We start from the raw sequence: 14,652 nt of genomic DNA, 5'->3' as shown, positions 1-14,652 counted from the left end.
AGCAAAATATATGGAATTAGCGGGAAGTTAATTATGGCAGAGGATGGGTATATAAAGAGGAGATCATAATCTGCAAGGGGTACCCCGATATTTTTACAGAAACCTTCTAAGGTTATTTCTCTCTCTATTTTCTCTCTCCTATTTTCTTCTTCCTTATCGTTAATTTCTTACTCACCTAATATTTGTGAATCTCATTCTCACCTCTATTATATTCTATTCTTCACTTAAATCAAGATATCCCTCACTTATAACTAGGTTATCAGTTGAATCTACTTTAAGCTATATCACAATCCTGTTTCCTTTAAAATATCAAGAACATATTTCCTTTGATTCACAAATAATCTTCTATCAGTTCTAACAATCTCAAAGCCAAGAAAAAATTTGGCTTTTTTAAGATCTTTAATTGAAAATTTATTATCAATGAAAGTCTTAACATTCTCAATATCATTTAAATCATTTCCACATATTAATATATCATCTACATACATCAATAAGACAATAATTCCTTTAACAATATGCATGATAAAAAGACAATGATCATTTTGAGATTGTTTGAAACCAAATTCAATTAATCGATTTGTACATTCCAAATTCCATTATCTTGAAGCTTGTTTCAAGCCATAAAGACTCTTAACAAGTTTACAAACTTTTCCTTTTTCTAATGATTTATAACCATCTGGAGGATTCATATAAATATCTTCATTAATGTATCCATTAAAAAAAGTATTATTGACATCTACTTGATGTAGATGCCAATTATTTGCTGCTGCTAAAGCAAGTATAAGTCTAACTGTTACTGTTTTAGCAACTGGTGCAAACACATCATGATAATCAATCCCCTCTTTTTGACTAAAACCCTTAGCAACAAGTCTAGCCTTTAGTTTGTTAAGTGAACCATCTTGATTGAGTTTAGTTTTATAAACCCATTTTGACCCAATTGTTTTTTTTTCCTTTTGGAAGATCAACAATCACTCAAGTTCCATTTTATCAAGTGCTTTCAATTCATCATTCATTGTAGATTGCCAAGCATGTAGTTTGCTAGCTTCTGCATAAGATTTAGGCTCATCAATACATGTTATGTTCATAAAAAAATCTTTTTTATCTGTTTTGTATAAATGATTAATAAATGGGAAAGTATTAGGAGGGCAATTAGAATTAGAAATATGCATGATGTAATCTTTACTCCATGCTGGTTTTGTTCTAACTCTCTCACTTTTCCTAACTAGATTAAGTTCATCATTTTCTAAATTGTCAATAGGACTTTCTGTGTTGAAATCACCTCCTAAATTTGAACATTCTGTTTCAGAAAAATCATTCTCAATCTCATTTGCATCATGAGATATTGAAGTTTCATCTTTTTCTGTCACTGTTTTGTTTTCAAAATTTTGATAATCTTGTTTCTTTTTGTTTATTCTTGACTCAATTATATTTTCAGTTTCATCCTCATAAAACTGTGTATTATCATAAAAAGGCATATAATTCAAATTTTCAAGTTGATTTGTATCTTTTGAAAAAGGAAAATATTTTTCATAAAAAATAACATCTTTTGAAACAAAAATTTCATCTTTTTCTAGATCACAAACCCTATACCCTTTCTGATCATTCAGATAGCCTAAGAAAATGCATTTTATACCTCTAACATCAAACTTGAACTTGTTTGGTTGATTATTTGAACAATAACATAGAAATCCAAAAGTTCTAGCATTATCAAGATTTGATTTTCACCTTTAAGAATTTCTAAAGGAGATTTCCATTTAAGAACTATTGTGGGCAACCTGTTAATCAAGTGAGTTGCCATAAGAATGGCAAAAGGCCAAAACTTTAATGGAAGACATGCCTGAAACATAAGAGACCTAGCAATTTCAAGAAGATGTCTATGTTTTCTCTCTACTACCCCATTTTGTTGGAGGGTGTAGACACATGTCTTTTGATGAAGAATACCTAAAGATTTAAACAAGTTCATGCATCCAATATTAAAAAATTCAGAACCATTGTCTGTTCTAAAAGTTTTAACATTAGCATTATAATGATTTTTGACCAGTGCACAGAAATCTTGAAGTGTTGAACATACAAGATTTTTACTTTTTAAAAGAAATGTCAAGTACATCTACTAAAATCATCAACCAAAGTCAACATATATGGACAATTAATATATGAATCTTCTTTGTATGGACCCCATACATCAGCATGAACTAATTCAAATATATATTTACTTTTTGTAGTACTGTTATCAAAAGATAAATGATGCATCTTAGATTTATTGCAAATATCGAACGGTTTAGAATCAACAACAATTTCAGGAAAAATATGTTTTATTACTTCATCAGATGGATGTCCCAATCTTACATGAATTATTCCAGAATCAACAACAGAATTACAAGTAAAACTATCAATATAATTGTTTCTATCAATGATATTGTCAGTTTATAAAAAGTACAAATTGTTATGTAAAATTCCCTTTGCTAAGATTTTATCACATTCAAGGTCCTGCAACAGACAACATTTGTTATTGAAGACACATTTTATTCCTTTAGAATTCAAAATTTGTGAAATAGAGATCAAATTATAGTTGAAGTTAGGAACATAAAAAACATCAAAAAGTGTGATTTCTTTTGTTAATTCAACAACTCCAGTATAATTTACCAAAATGTTTGTACCATTTGGTAAATATAAAGAAATTGGTTTAACCATTTCAGTTAATTTGGAAATAATAGTTTTATCACAACAAACATGATTGCTGGCTCCTGTATCAATAATCAAAAATGGTTTTTGATTCTGTTTTGGTTTGAGTTTAAAATTGTGTGATTTTCACAATCAAACTTTGTATTAGAATAGGTTAAAGACAAACCTACACTATACTTGTTGGAAGAAGTTCCAGCTTTTGAAGATCCAATATCACTAGTTTTCTGAAATCGCTTCATCAAATTAGCCAATGTTTCCATGGTTTATGCAATCAATGTTCCTTGATCTCCTTGTTCTTGATTTTCTTTTTTTCTTCAAGATCAAAGGGTGCTGCTGCCATGTTACTGAACTTCTTTCCTTTTTGATCTCCTTTGTTTCCTTTCCACCAATCAGGAAATCCACCAATTCGAAAACAGCCATCTTTTAAGTGTCCTTTCATTCCACAGTGAGTACATTGTAGTGAGTTCTTGAATGCATTTCCTTTACTCTGCCTTGAATCATTAGATGTCTTATTTCTTGCAAAAGACATTGCCGGATGTTCATTTGATTCATGATTAACATCACTAATCACTCTCTGTCTTTGAACGGATAATAATGCTGAATAAGCTCGATTAATATCAGGTGCAAGATCAGAAACAAGAATCTGATTTCGAATGTTTTCATAGGAATCATTTAATCCTGTAAGAAACTGAAAGAGTCTTCTTTTTGTGTCCTCCTCCTCAATTTGATCAGAAACTTGGCAACATTTGTTAACCCTGATCTTACAGTCGCATTTTGGAAATGGATTAATACAACGATACTCATCCCACCATCTATTCATAGTAGAAAAATATTTTTCAAGAGGAGAATCACCTTGCTTTAGTGAGTTTATGTCTTTCTGTAACTGGAATGAATTTTGTTCATTCTTGACTTGATAACGTCTCTTAAGTTTCTCACATAGCTCCATGGTAGTCTCAGTGTGAACAAAATCCTCCTTAATGTCTGCACGCAGTGAGTTTAGAATCCAAGAGCGAACAAGTGAATCTGTTTTGTTCCATTTGTATCGATCATCAGCGTTATTTGGACAAGAAATTGAACCATCGATAAACCCTTGTTTGGATTTAGCAGTGAGTGCAATTCCAACACTTCTGCTCCAACTAAGATAGTTTTGCCCTGTAAAAAGTGCAGTCACAATTGCCATACCTGGTTGATCGTTGCTTCCCACATAAAGAAATTATTTTTCAGCTTTCTTGGCTCGATTTCTTTTTTTCTTTCTCTTTACTTTTTGTTTTTCCTTTGAATCACGTTTCTTCTTCTTATCTCGTTTCTTCTTATCTTCTTCCGTCTTGCCTAATAGCTTTTCTTGCGGATCTTGATCTTTGCCCGATTGTAGCTGTTAAGTGACTTCTTCTTCCGAATCCATCATAGTATCTGATGAACTAGAAGAAGACCTAGACGAAGAATCAGAATCAGAAGAAACTTCATCCTACTCTGATACCATGTTAACTTTCAGAATCAAGTAGAGAGAAGATTGTGTAATGCTTTTGAATATGAGAACAAGAAATGAAAAACGTAATGGATCCTACGGGGCCATCTCCCGATCTTATTAATTGATACAATATACCTCTTACAAAAATAGTCCTTAAACTATTGACATAATAACACAAATAAAAATAACTTTATAACTAAAACTATTTTACCTTAATCAACAAGTTATCTAATATAACTTATTACAATTCTTACATGGGCATTCCCATGTGTACAGACTCAATCAAAACATAGGCATTCCTATGTGAACATAATTTATATTTATTTTATCTCTACAAGCACATCAATTTTCAGCCACTACCCATGAATATGTAATATCTCTACTCTAGATCGATTCTATTAATGGTGTTATACTGTAAACAATATAATTGATCAATATCTTGGATTAATTGATTCAATGGTAGGATTTCAATCAAAGTTTATTTGATGAAGAAGAAAAAACCTGATTGGGTTCAACCCTGTGAAAATTAAAAAAGGACGACCAACAAAAAAGCGTAGATCATCACAAGGTGAGCCTCGTAAGGAACGGAGACGGTGTGGCTCATGTGACGGTCTAGGTCATAACAGAGCAACATGATCAACAGTGATGCCTGCACCATCTACTGCAAGACCAACACAAACTAGTACACAACCTTCACAATCTAGTGTCCAATCTTTGGCATGATCAAAACTGTTGTTTTTTTTTTAAACTGCTGTACTGTTAAAACTGTAAACTGCTGTTTTTTTTTTCAAAAACACTGTTGTATTAACTTTTTGTTGATCAAATGATGTACTTTTAAGTGTTTTTATTTGAAGTGTGTTGTCATTTACACAGTCAACAATTGTATTAACAACAGGACAACGAGATATTGCAAACGATAAAGCATCTGTCGCAAACGACAATGCATATGTTGCAGGCGATTAAGTATTATTCGCCTGCGACAGATGTATTGTCGCCTGCGACCAATATATATTCGTAGACGACAATACAGTTTTTTGAATCCAGTATTTGACAATCTCGCCTGCGACAGATGTAATTGTTATTAATTATACTAAATTATATATATAGTACATTATATACTCAATCAAAGTAAACATAGACTAAAGAAAAGGCTCTTACCTTCTTCAACAAGCCCTGCATGGGCACATGCTGATAAAACAGCCAGAAAGGTAAGTCCATTTGGCCTCATACCTGAATGCTCCATTTTCTGAAAAATCTGTAAGGATCTCCATGCAAACCATAACATTTTGCAAGAAACAACATCTTTTTCTTGCATAGCTTCAAATATTTCTCTTGATTTCTCAAGTTGCCCACATTTTGCATATCATGTAGTAAGTAAGTAGAAAACAAAACAGGCTGTATAATGTAAGCCTTTGATCACCATCAGTATCTAAATTCCCACGTTGTTCAGAAAATGTTATTTGAACATAAAAGACTATCCACGTTGATTTTTAAAATAGGATTCAAAACTATCAGGCCCTAAAAACAATTGGGTTTTAAATGAACTCATTTCAGGCCCTTTATGTTTGTTTTTCATTAAGAATTATGGTCTTCATTTAGAATGACTTCAAAATTTTAGTTAATTAAAGAACTAGAGGTGATCAAATTTGAATTATGTTGGGATTTTTTTTATTCTTTTTATGAAATGAATTATGTTAAAAATAAAAAATTTAAGGGTTTGACAATTACTGAAAGTTGTTATTGACAAAAGATTATGTTATTATTTTATAAATCAGGTTCATCATTTTGAGAGTTGTTTTAAAAAATAATTTATGTAGCTTACCAATTTTACATAGTTATAATTTAGTCTTAAATTATTTTTTGGGTCCTTACCGCCGTTCCTTTCTATCTACACTGAATCTTTTAATTATGATCATTAATAATATATAATAATAATTTCATATATATATATATATATATATATATATATATATATATATATATATATATATATATATATATATATGTATATATATATTATTTTGAAGGTAACAAGTTAGCTGACACTAGTTATTGACTTTCAATTATAAAAATAATAATTAAAATGAATTAGAAAAATAAATAATAATATTAATAATAATAATAAATTATAAATAATACTAATAATTTCAATTTAAAATATTATATAATCAATTTATTATATTTGAATTAGTTAAAATCAATTATAAATTAAAATAAACTTTTCTATATTTATTCAAAATCTAATTAACTATTTAAAATGTAATAATTAAAAATAATATCTAATGATAAATTAAAATTAAAAATAATAACAGTAAAAAATCAAATAACTTACTAAAATTTGTAATACTATCTCCTTATACTAAAGACATAACACAATTTTCTTTATATCAATATATTTTTTATTTATTATGTTTCTTTACCTTTTATATTCTAAATAAGTTATCATTAATTTTAATCTTATAACTCTTCTTACCATTTCTAATATCAGACAAGAATGATTTTGAAGAGATAAATTACGAGTTCATTCTTACTCTATTAACACGAATGAAGAACAGTATGAACTAAGTCAATCTTTTATGTTTAGTTTAGTTTGAAAAGGTAAGCAAGCATACATCACTTTCAAGATTTGGAAAATGAGGCATGATTAGGTAATTTTTTTCCTTCAATTGCTGACTTTCAACAACATACACCATTTCAAAATAACTATGTCACTTAAGTAAGACCCTCATTTATTAACAATTGTTATTTTTTTTTTTTCACGAAAGTATGTGGGTTTTAACTTTGCCCCAAAAATTAATTGAATCTAATTCACCATGAAGGGCTTGTTGGATATGTATTTTTTTTTTCCCTTCTAAATAAACCGATCAGCATGTACTTATTTCGATCAAAAGGATGAGATTTGATGAATTAAGTAAGCACTTTATCGATGGTATTTGTTTCAGATTTAATGAAAGACCGTTATTTTTATTTTTATTTAAATAATTCAGATATGGCTTCACCTACCACTTGGTTTATATTAATTAATTTTTATTAAAGAACAAAATTTGACAATAAATAGAGAGAAGATTTTCTCTATTCTGTTTATTTTTTCTCATGATAATATTTTTTTATTATAGAATGACAAATTATCTGTCAATAAAGAAACAATGATAAAATATGATATCTCTTTACGGTCAAGGTTTTATGATGATAATCATTGTTTATAAGAAAATAATTGATAAAAATTGCCGATAAATAATTAAAAATAAAGAGAAAAGATGATCTCTCCTCTTGTCTAGTTTTTCTGATAATAATATTTTTTAATTAAAATATATCATTATTATATAATAGAGTAAATTAAGAAAGAAGTCGTTGAATATACATATTTTATTCTTCCTCCAACCCAATGTTAGGACAGTAAAATGTAAAATATTAAAATTCAATTCTTACTCTCAATTCTCTTTTTATGTTAGGGTTACACAATTTTTATTTTTATTGTATGAAACACTTTAAAAAAAAAAGTAATAAAAAAATTATTATCTTGTCTTTTTTTTAAGTCAAGTCTATCATAATATAACATAATATTAACAATTAACTTATATCATATGTACATCTTATAATTAAGTATTAACATTAATTGGTTTTTACAATATCATTGATTTATAATCTAATTTAAAATTGATTGAATTGTCTACATATATTGTACCAGTAAACATGGCATTGTTTAAATATTATTAATGTACGATAATTATATATAATTAACTAATTAATAAGTTAGTTCAAGTATTTACATCTAGAACCGTTGAAGTGAGGAGGACCGGAGGGAATAATATTAATTTCTTATGTTTAAAAGAAAAATATGTATAATCTTGAAATAGATGCCCGCCACCTATCAAATAGATAATAAAATATAATAATAACTTGGGCTTTTGAGATAATATGAGTATTAAGGATATTTAATTTCATCCAAATCATCATAAGAAGCAATGCCTCGCCTTTATAATTAAAACACCATCTTTTTTTTTAAATTAGTTAAGCACAACTAAAAAAAGTAAATTAAAAAAACACTTTAAAAATTCAAAATAAAATTTTAAATTTTATAAGAATAATTAACAAGTTAATGGGTTTAAATGTACTCCTATAAAACAATAAGATTCTCAACTAAAGATTTATGAGATCTAACAATATTTGACATTACCGTTCTACTGAATTTTGAATAATATTTTACTGTCTACTTTGGTTATTAAATATTTTTTGATTTTTGTCAACCAAATAATATATCAAAAAAATAATAGAATATATACATGTATTTTTAGTTTTTTAGTTTAGCTCTTTTAACCGCATCGATTCACCTCTTCCAACCATCATTGACGGTTTCGTCATAACAAGTTAGATTGGATCAAATATTCTATAAAAGACTTAAAAACACAATTTTGATAATGAAAAAAAGATAGAATGTTAGCTCCACATTCTTGTAGCACATTACAAGTATAATCATAATCTTCTATACATATACATCCTTCTAAATACCGAATTACACACCAATTACAAAAATAGATGAAATTCCCACAATATTTTTTTCAACATTAACTTAACATTCTAAAATTGAAAGTTCAAAGGTCAAAAGATCTGACTTTTGAATGATTATTGGCCAGCTGTCTCATATTACATATATATATATATATATATATATATATATATATATATATATATATATATATATATATATATATATATATATATATATATATATATATATATATATATATATATATATATATATATATATATCAAAAACAACTTGCAGCAATCAATTGCCTCTACCTATGAAACATATATAATCTAATAATCGAAATTCCAAACTTCAAATGTCAGTAGGTTTTAAATAACATATATCATATTATATATATAGTGACATCTAATAATAAAAACAATCCGGTAAGCCTCGAAATTAAAAATCTATTACAAGACAAAGTCAAATAAATTAAGAAATATTTCTTCTTTCAAATTAAGACATAGTCACAAAAAATAGACTATGAATACATTCAAGTAAACCACTAGTTCACCAAAACCCATGGTCTAATGGTATCCATGAATGTATTTGAAACAAAACCTAAATAATAAAAATTGTGATATTTTAAACTATAAATAATATAATTCAAATTAGAATCTCATCTAATAATTAAATAATGAGTTTTTTTAAAAGTTTGGATAGAAAAAAAAAAAATTATTGGTGATAATTTTAAAGAGTTAAGAATTGTTTTCGGTAAAAGATTTAAATGATATTAATATATAATAATAAAATAAAATTTATTAAATATTTTAGTTAATAATTTAATTGACGTAATGAATAAATGAGAGAGTGAAATGATATTAAATTAGTTTGAGACCAAGTCACACAAATATACTAAAAAAAAATATTAATCTATTCTAATTATACAAAATTTATAATATTTTTTATTATTAAAGTTGCAAACTAAAATTTCATATAGAATAAATTTTTAATTTATTTTAGAGGTCCAAAAAGTATCAAATTATTCTGTTGAGAATCACAACGAAAAATATCAAGTTGGAGGAACGAAAAATATCAAGTTTGAGGATTCTAAGCAATGTATCATTTTTTTATACACGAATTAAAATTATACTTTTATTATATAAAACACATTTAACTAAACTAATTATAATATAAATTATTTATTAAATTAAATATTTATTTTTATGCTTAATATATTTATATTGATATATTAAAATATAAAATTAAAAATAAAATATAAGTATGTATATATATTTATGACATTATAAATATAAATTAAAATTACATCATCCCATTCCATCCTATCAACTTATGTGAAACTGATACAAAGTTATAACAATTCCTTGATTGTGATTCATGCTAAGGTTTTGGATTGGAGATTTTGAAAAAAAAAATTAATGTAAGGAAAAAATAATGATGGTGGATGATTTTGAGGAAATAATGATTGATTTTATTAAAAAGATTTAAAAGGTATTAATATATATAAATAAAATAAAAATAATTTAAAATATAAAATATTTTTATATTTTAATTAATAAAATGAGTGATTCAATAATTGAGAAGTAATTAAAAAAAATGATTTTTTTTTGAATTATTTAAAAAACTTAAAAAAAACATTTCCTCAAAATGTGTGGTACAGGAATAAGAAAGGTATAATTTTAAATAATATATATATATATATATTATAAATATATATATATATATTATAAATATATATAAATTAAAATTCCATCATCCCATTCCATCTGATAAACATAATAATAATAATTACAAGTTATTAAATTGTGATCCATGTTAGAAGTTGTGTTAAAGGAATATGAAATATATAATTTAAGAGGAGTAATAAGAGAGAATTTATGAGAAAGAATCACATTATTAATTGGAAAAAAAATTAAAAGTGAAAACTTGTTATTTATTTAAGAGGAGAATAATGAATGAGGGAATGATATATATATTAATTTTAATAAATACACAGATATAGATATATAGATGTAAACCCCATTTAATTAAATTTGGTCTTGTTCGGATTATTCCCTCTTCTTTGGCATTGTTCTTATAATTGACCTAATTTATGTCTCCTGTCTTTTCTTATCTATTTATTTAATAAACATATTTATTATTTGTGGTTTAAATCTGAAAAACATGTGGTTCATTTACACTCATAGAACAAGATATATTAAGTTTTTAAGGATATTAATATGATAAATATATTATTATAATAATATCTTATAAATATATTATTTTATATAATAACATTGATATCTTATCGAGCTACATTTAAAAGATTTGAACAATTAATTGAAATTAAAGACGAAATTGTAAAAATCTAGATATTATATTATTAAAACCTAATAAACTCGTGAGTGTTAATATCCATTTAATCAATGATATGATGACGATGAGTTGGCTATAAACCAACAAAATAAAAGGTAAAATCTGATAGACATTGACTATTAGGGTGAAACAACAACGAAAAAGAACTCCAAGAATATTTGTGAGTGTCAAAATTAATCCAATGCTAGAAAAGATAATGTGTTGATTAATAAATTAGCAAAAGAGATACAACAAAATACTTATGAGTATTATAATTCTTTCAACGACAAGATAGTAATAGTTGATTAAATAATCAACAAAGGATCTCGTATGGTTGGATTAAGCAAATAAAAATATGGACATTAATTGCTAAGATGAAACAACTGGAAAAAATTCAAAAACTATAACAATTGAAGAAATAAAACATCAACAAAAAGATTAAAAAATAATTATTAAAAATAAATTGTAATAATCGATTTATTAGAGCTCTCAATGATTAAAGTAATCATGGATGGAAGCAACGGAATACTAATATTTTGTATGCTAAAAAACGAATATGTAGCTCTAATTCTATAAAATTATATAACTAATGTCTAATAATTAAATATTACATTAAATTTATAAAAAAAATATAATAATAATAATAATAATAATTTATCGTAATATAATATTTATTATATATATATATATATATTTAATAGTTAATCATCCTAATTCAAATAATTGACTAAAATATCAAATACCCATTATTTTTTTTTTTGACATAGGTAACAATAAAAATAACAGATAACTCAAAACTCATTAATTAAATTCTTTTTGAAAAAGTATGTGATCTATGTTAGGTAATTGGGTTAAACAAAATTAATTAGAAGGTGAGAAGGTATATTTTTTTAACAAGTTCAAATATACTTTTAAAAGTTGATGTATATATATTTAATTTTGTTCTCTAAATATATATTATATTAAGTGTGAAGGAATGAATTTAATTATATTGTTGACGGCAGCTGATGGTTGCAATTAATTAAGTGTTTAAATACCAAAAGTGAGTTGAAATGGGAATAATTAAAGAAGAAGAGAAGCCAACTCTAGTTGATTCATCCAATTAATATATATAGTCAAGTAATTTGACTTGCTTCTTATCATTCGTAAACTGGCTGGCTGCCGCCCAAACAATTATCGTATTTCCACATTCTTTTAGGTAATTGTGGTGAATCTCTTTTTAATATATATAGAGAGAAAAAGCTTTTAATATTTGTATACCAAACATTTAATTATATCTATAAATATTTTAACAAAGAAAAAACATTATATCTTATAACTACTTATATATTTATTAATAAATTATTTAACAAGAAAAATATTTTTATACAGAGAAATATTTATATCTATTTTTTAAACATAGAAAACAACATTAGCTCAATTTGAAATTGTCCGGATCTAATCTTCTAAATTATATTTTAATTATGTATATTTTAAAAGTTTAATAACATTTATCCTTTCAAATTCAGGTTCATTTGTTGGGAAGAATATATAAAAATCTCAGTCACATTATCCCTATCTATTTTATACTTTTTATAAAATAAAATAAAAAAAATTAATATATAATAAAATTGATGAGAATAATTTAAGCACAGCGTGCAAATTAACCTAACATTATAACAATTAAAATAAAAAATCCACCAACACATATAAATAAGAATATTAGTTTTTTAATCGAATTCATCGACTTTCTCGAACGAATTTCAGGAAACGTCGTAATAAGAGTTATATGTATAATACAATTACAATCGTCGACGCCTTATTTCATTTTATTTCCAACTAGGTGCACTTAAAATAATAAACATCTTTATCCAAAATTATAAGTCTAATGTATCAATTGAAAGTATTTCTATAAAATATATGTTTATTTTTCAACAAATTATATTTATATCTTAAATTTAAGTATTAGGTGTATTAACTTTTTTACTTTGTTAAACAAACATTGTTAATTAGTATGATGTTAGAATACTACTACTTCTCTTCTTGATTTAGAAATAAAAGGGATAAATGAGATATTGGGTGTTTGAAGTCCCCAAATATTAATATTTTTACCTTATAAATATAGAAAAAATTAAATAATAATTTTACTAACGTGACTTTAATTTAAGGTGTGAGAATTAAACTCGTATCATTTGATCTCTTAGAAATCATTATTGTTACTCATAAAAATAATTCTATAGATTATAATCACTAGCTTTGTAAGAGGTTTTTAAATAATGAATTATTTATAAAAAAATTGGATTAAATTAATATTGAGATAAGAAATTTTTAATAAATAGATTTAAGCTAAAAACTTGAATTGAATTAATTTTGAGATAAGAAATATTTAAATAAAAAAAATTTAAGGTATTAATATATAATAATAAAATATATTAAGCTCATATATAACGTGATATATAAAATAATGTTTAATTAATTTAAAATTATTTTTAAAAATTCAAAATAAATACGTGTATCTTCCCCATTTTTTATTTTCTAGCTTTTTGCACCACATATATATATGTATATATTCAACAACATAACCCTACCAAATAATTATGATTTTGCAGCCAGCATATGCCCAACTATCATCAGTATTTATTTAGTAATAATGTTTGAGTTAAACTAATTTAATTAATTAAATGAAAATGAGAATAAAAATGAGAATTTAATAAGAAAGAAATTCAAATGTAAATTAATAGTAAAATTTAACTAATTAGTAATACTTGTATTTATTTGTTTTGGATGCTTTAATTTTTTTTCTTAACTTTATGTGGCTGCAAGTGGGACTCGATATCCTCATAGGCAAGAATCATAAGCACTTGGAGCTGAATAATATTTCCAATGGTACTAATTGTTTTTTCATAATGTTAACATATTTTTATTTCTTAAATTTAAAAAAAAGTTCATCTAGTTATTCAACACTAATACTCTTAGCCATCAGAATTAAGTCATTTTTCTTATGAATGATAATACCTGGTCTAACATCTAAATTAATATCTTCCTTCTTCGTTCCATTAGGAAGCTCCCATTTAAATTAATAAAGTAGATTAGCCAGTGCAAACGAATAAATAAAATGGATAAATGAGATACTACTTCGTGTTTGAATACTACTGCTTCCCAATTTAGATTATTGATTATTGATTTAGAAATAAAATGAGTGTTTGAAGTCGTCAAATATGAATAATTTTCACCTTAAAAAATGATGATTTTATAGTGAGAATCAAACCCGTCACAATTATTCTCTTAAAAATTATTATTTGACTCTTGAGAATGGTAAAACACAAACCCTAATCACTCGAAGCATTTTTTTTTTAATTAGCTTATGACTTTTTAAGTTATTAAAAGTGATTGTCAGGATGAATAAAAAAAAAAATTGTTTAGAAATGATTTGATTAAAGTCATGAATTACCAAACATATTATGATTTACTAGCTAGCTAGCTATTCCGCGTAGGTGAGCTGCTTATTCTATTTGACTTTTGAAATTGAGTCTAAGGCTGCCAATGTGTATTCAGTTCAGCCAGCCTTTCTTTTCCTTTCTTTTCTTTTCTTTTTTATTTTCTTTCATTTCCTTGTTATAAATACTCATCGTCCTTTCATAGCTTCTTCAATACAATCTTTCTTCATCTCTCTCGCTCGATCTTTCTTTCTTTCTCT

Source organism: Impatiens glandulifera, chromosome 3 (genome assembly GCF_907164915.1).
Source record: "Impatiens glandulifera chromosome 3, dImpGla2.1, whole genome shotgun sequence".
In the NCBI taxonomy this organism is placed as follows: domain Eukaryota; kingdom Viridiplantae; phylum Streptophyta; class Magnoliopsida; order Ericales; family Balsaminaceae; genus Impatiens; species Impatiens glandulifera.
This window is presented reverse-complemented; position numbering follows the sequence as displayed.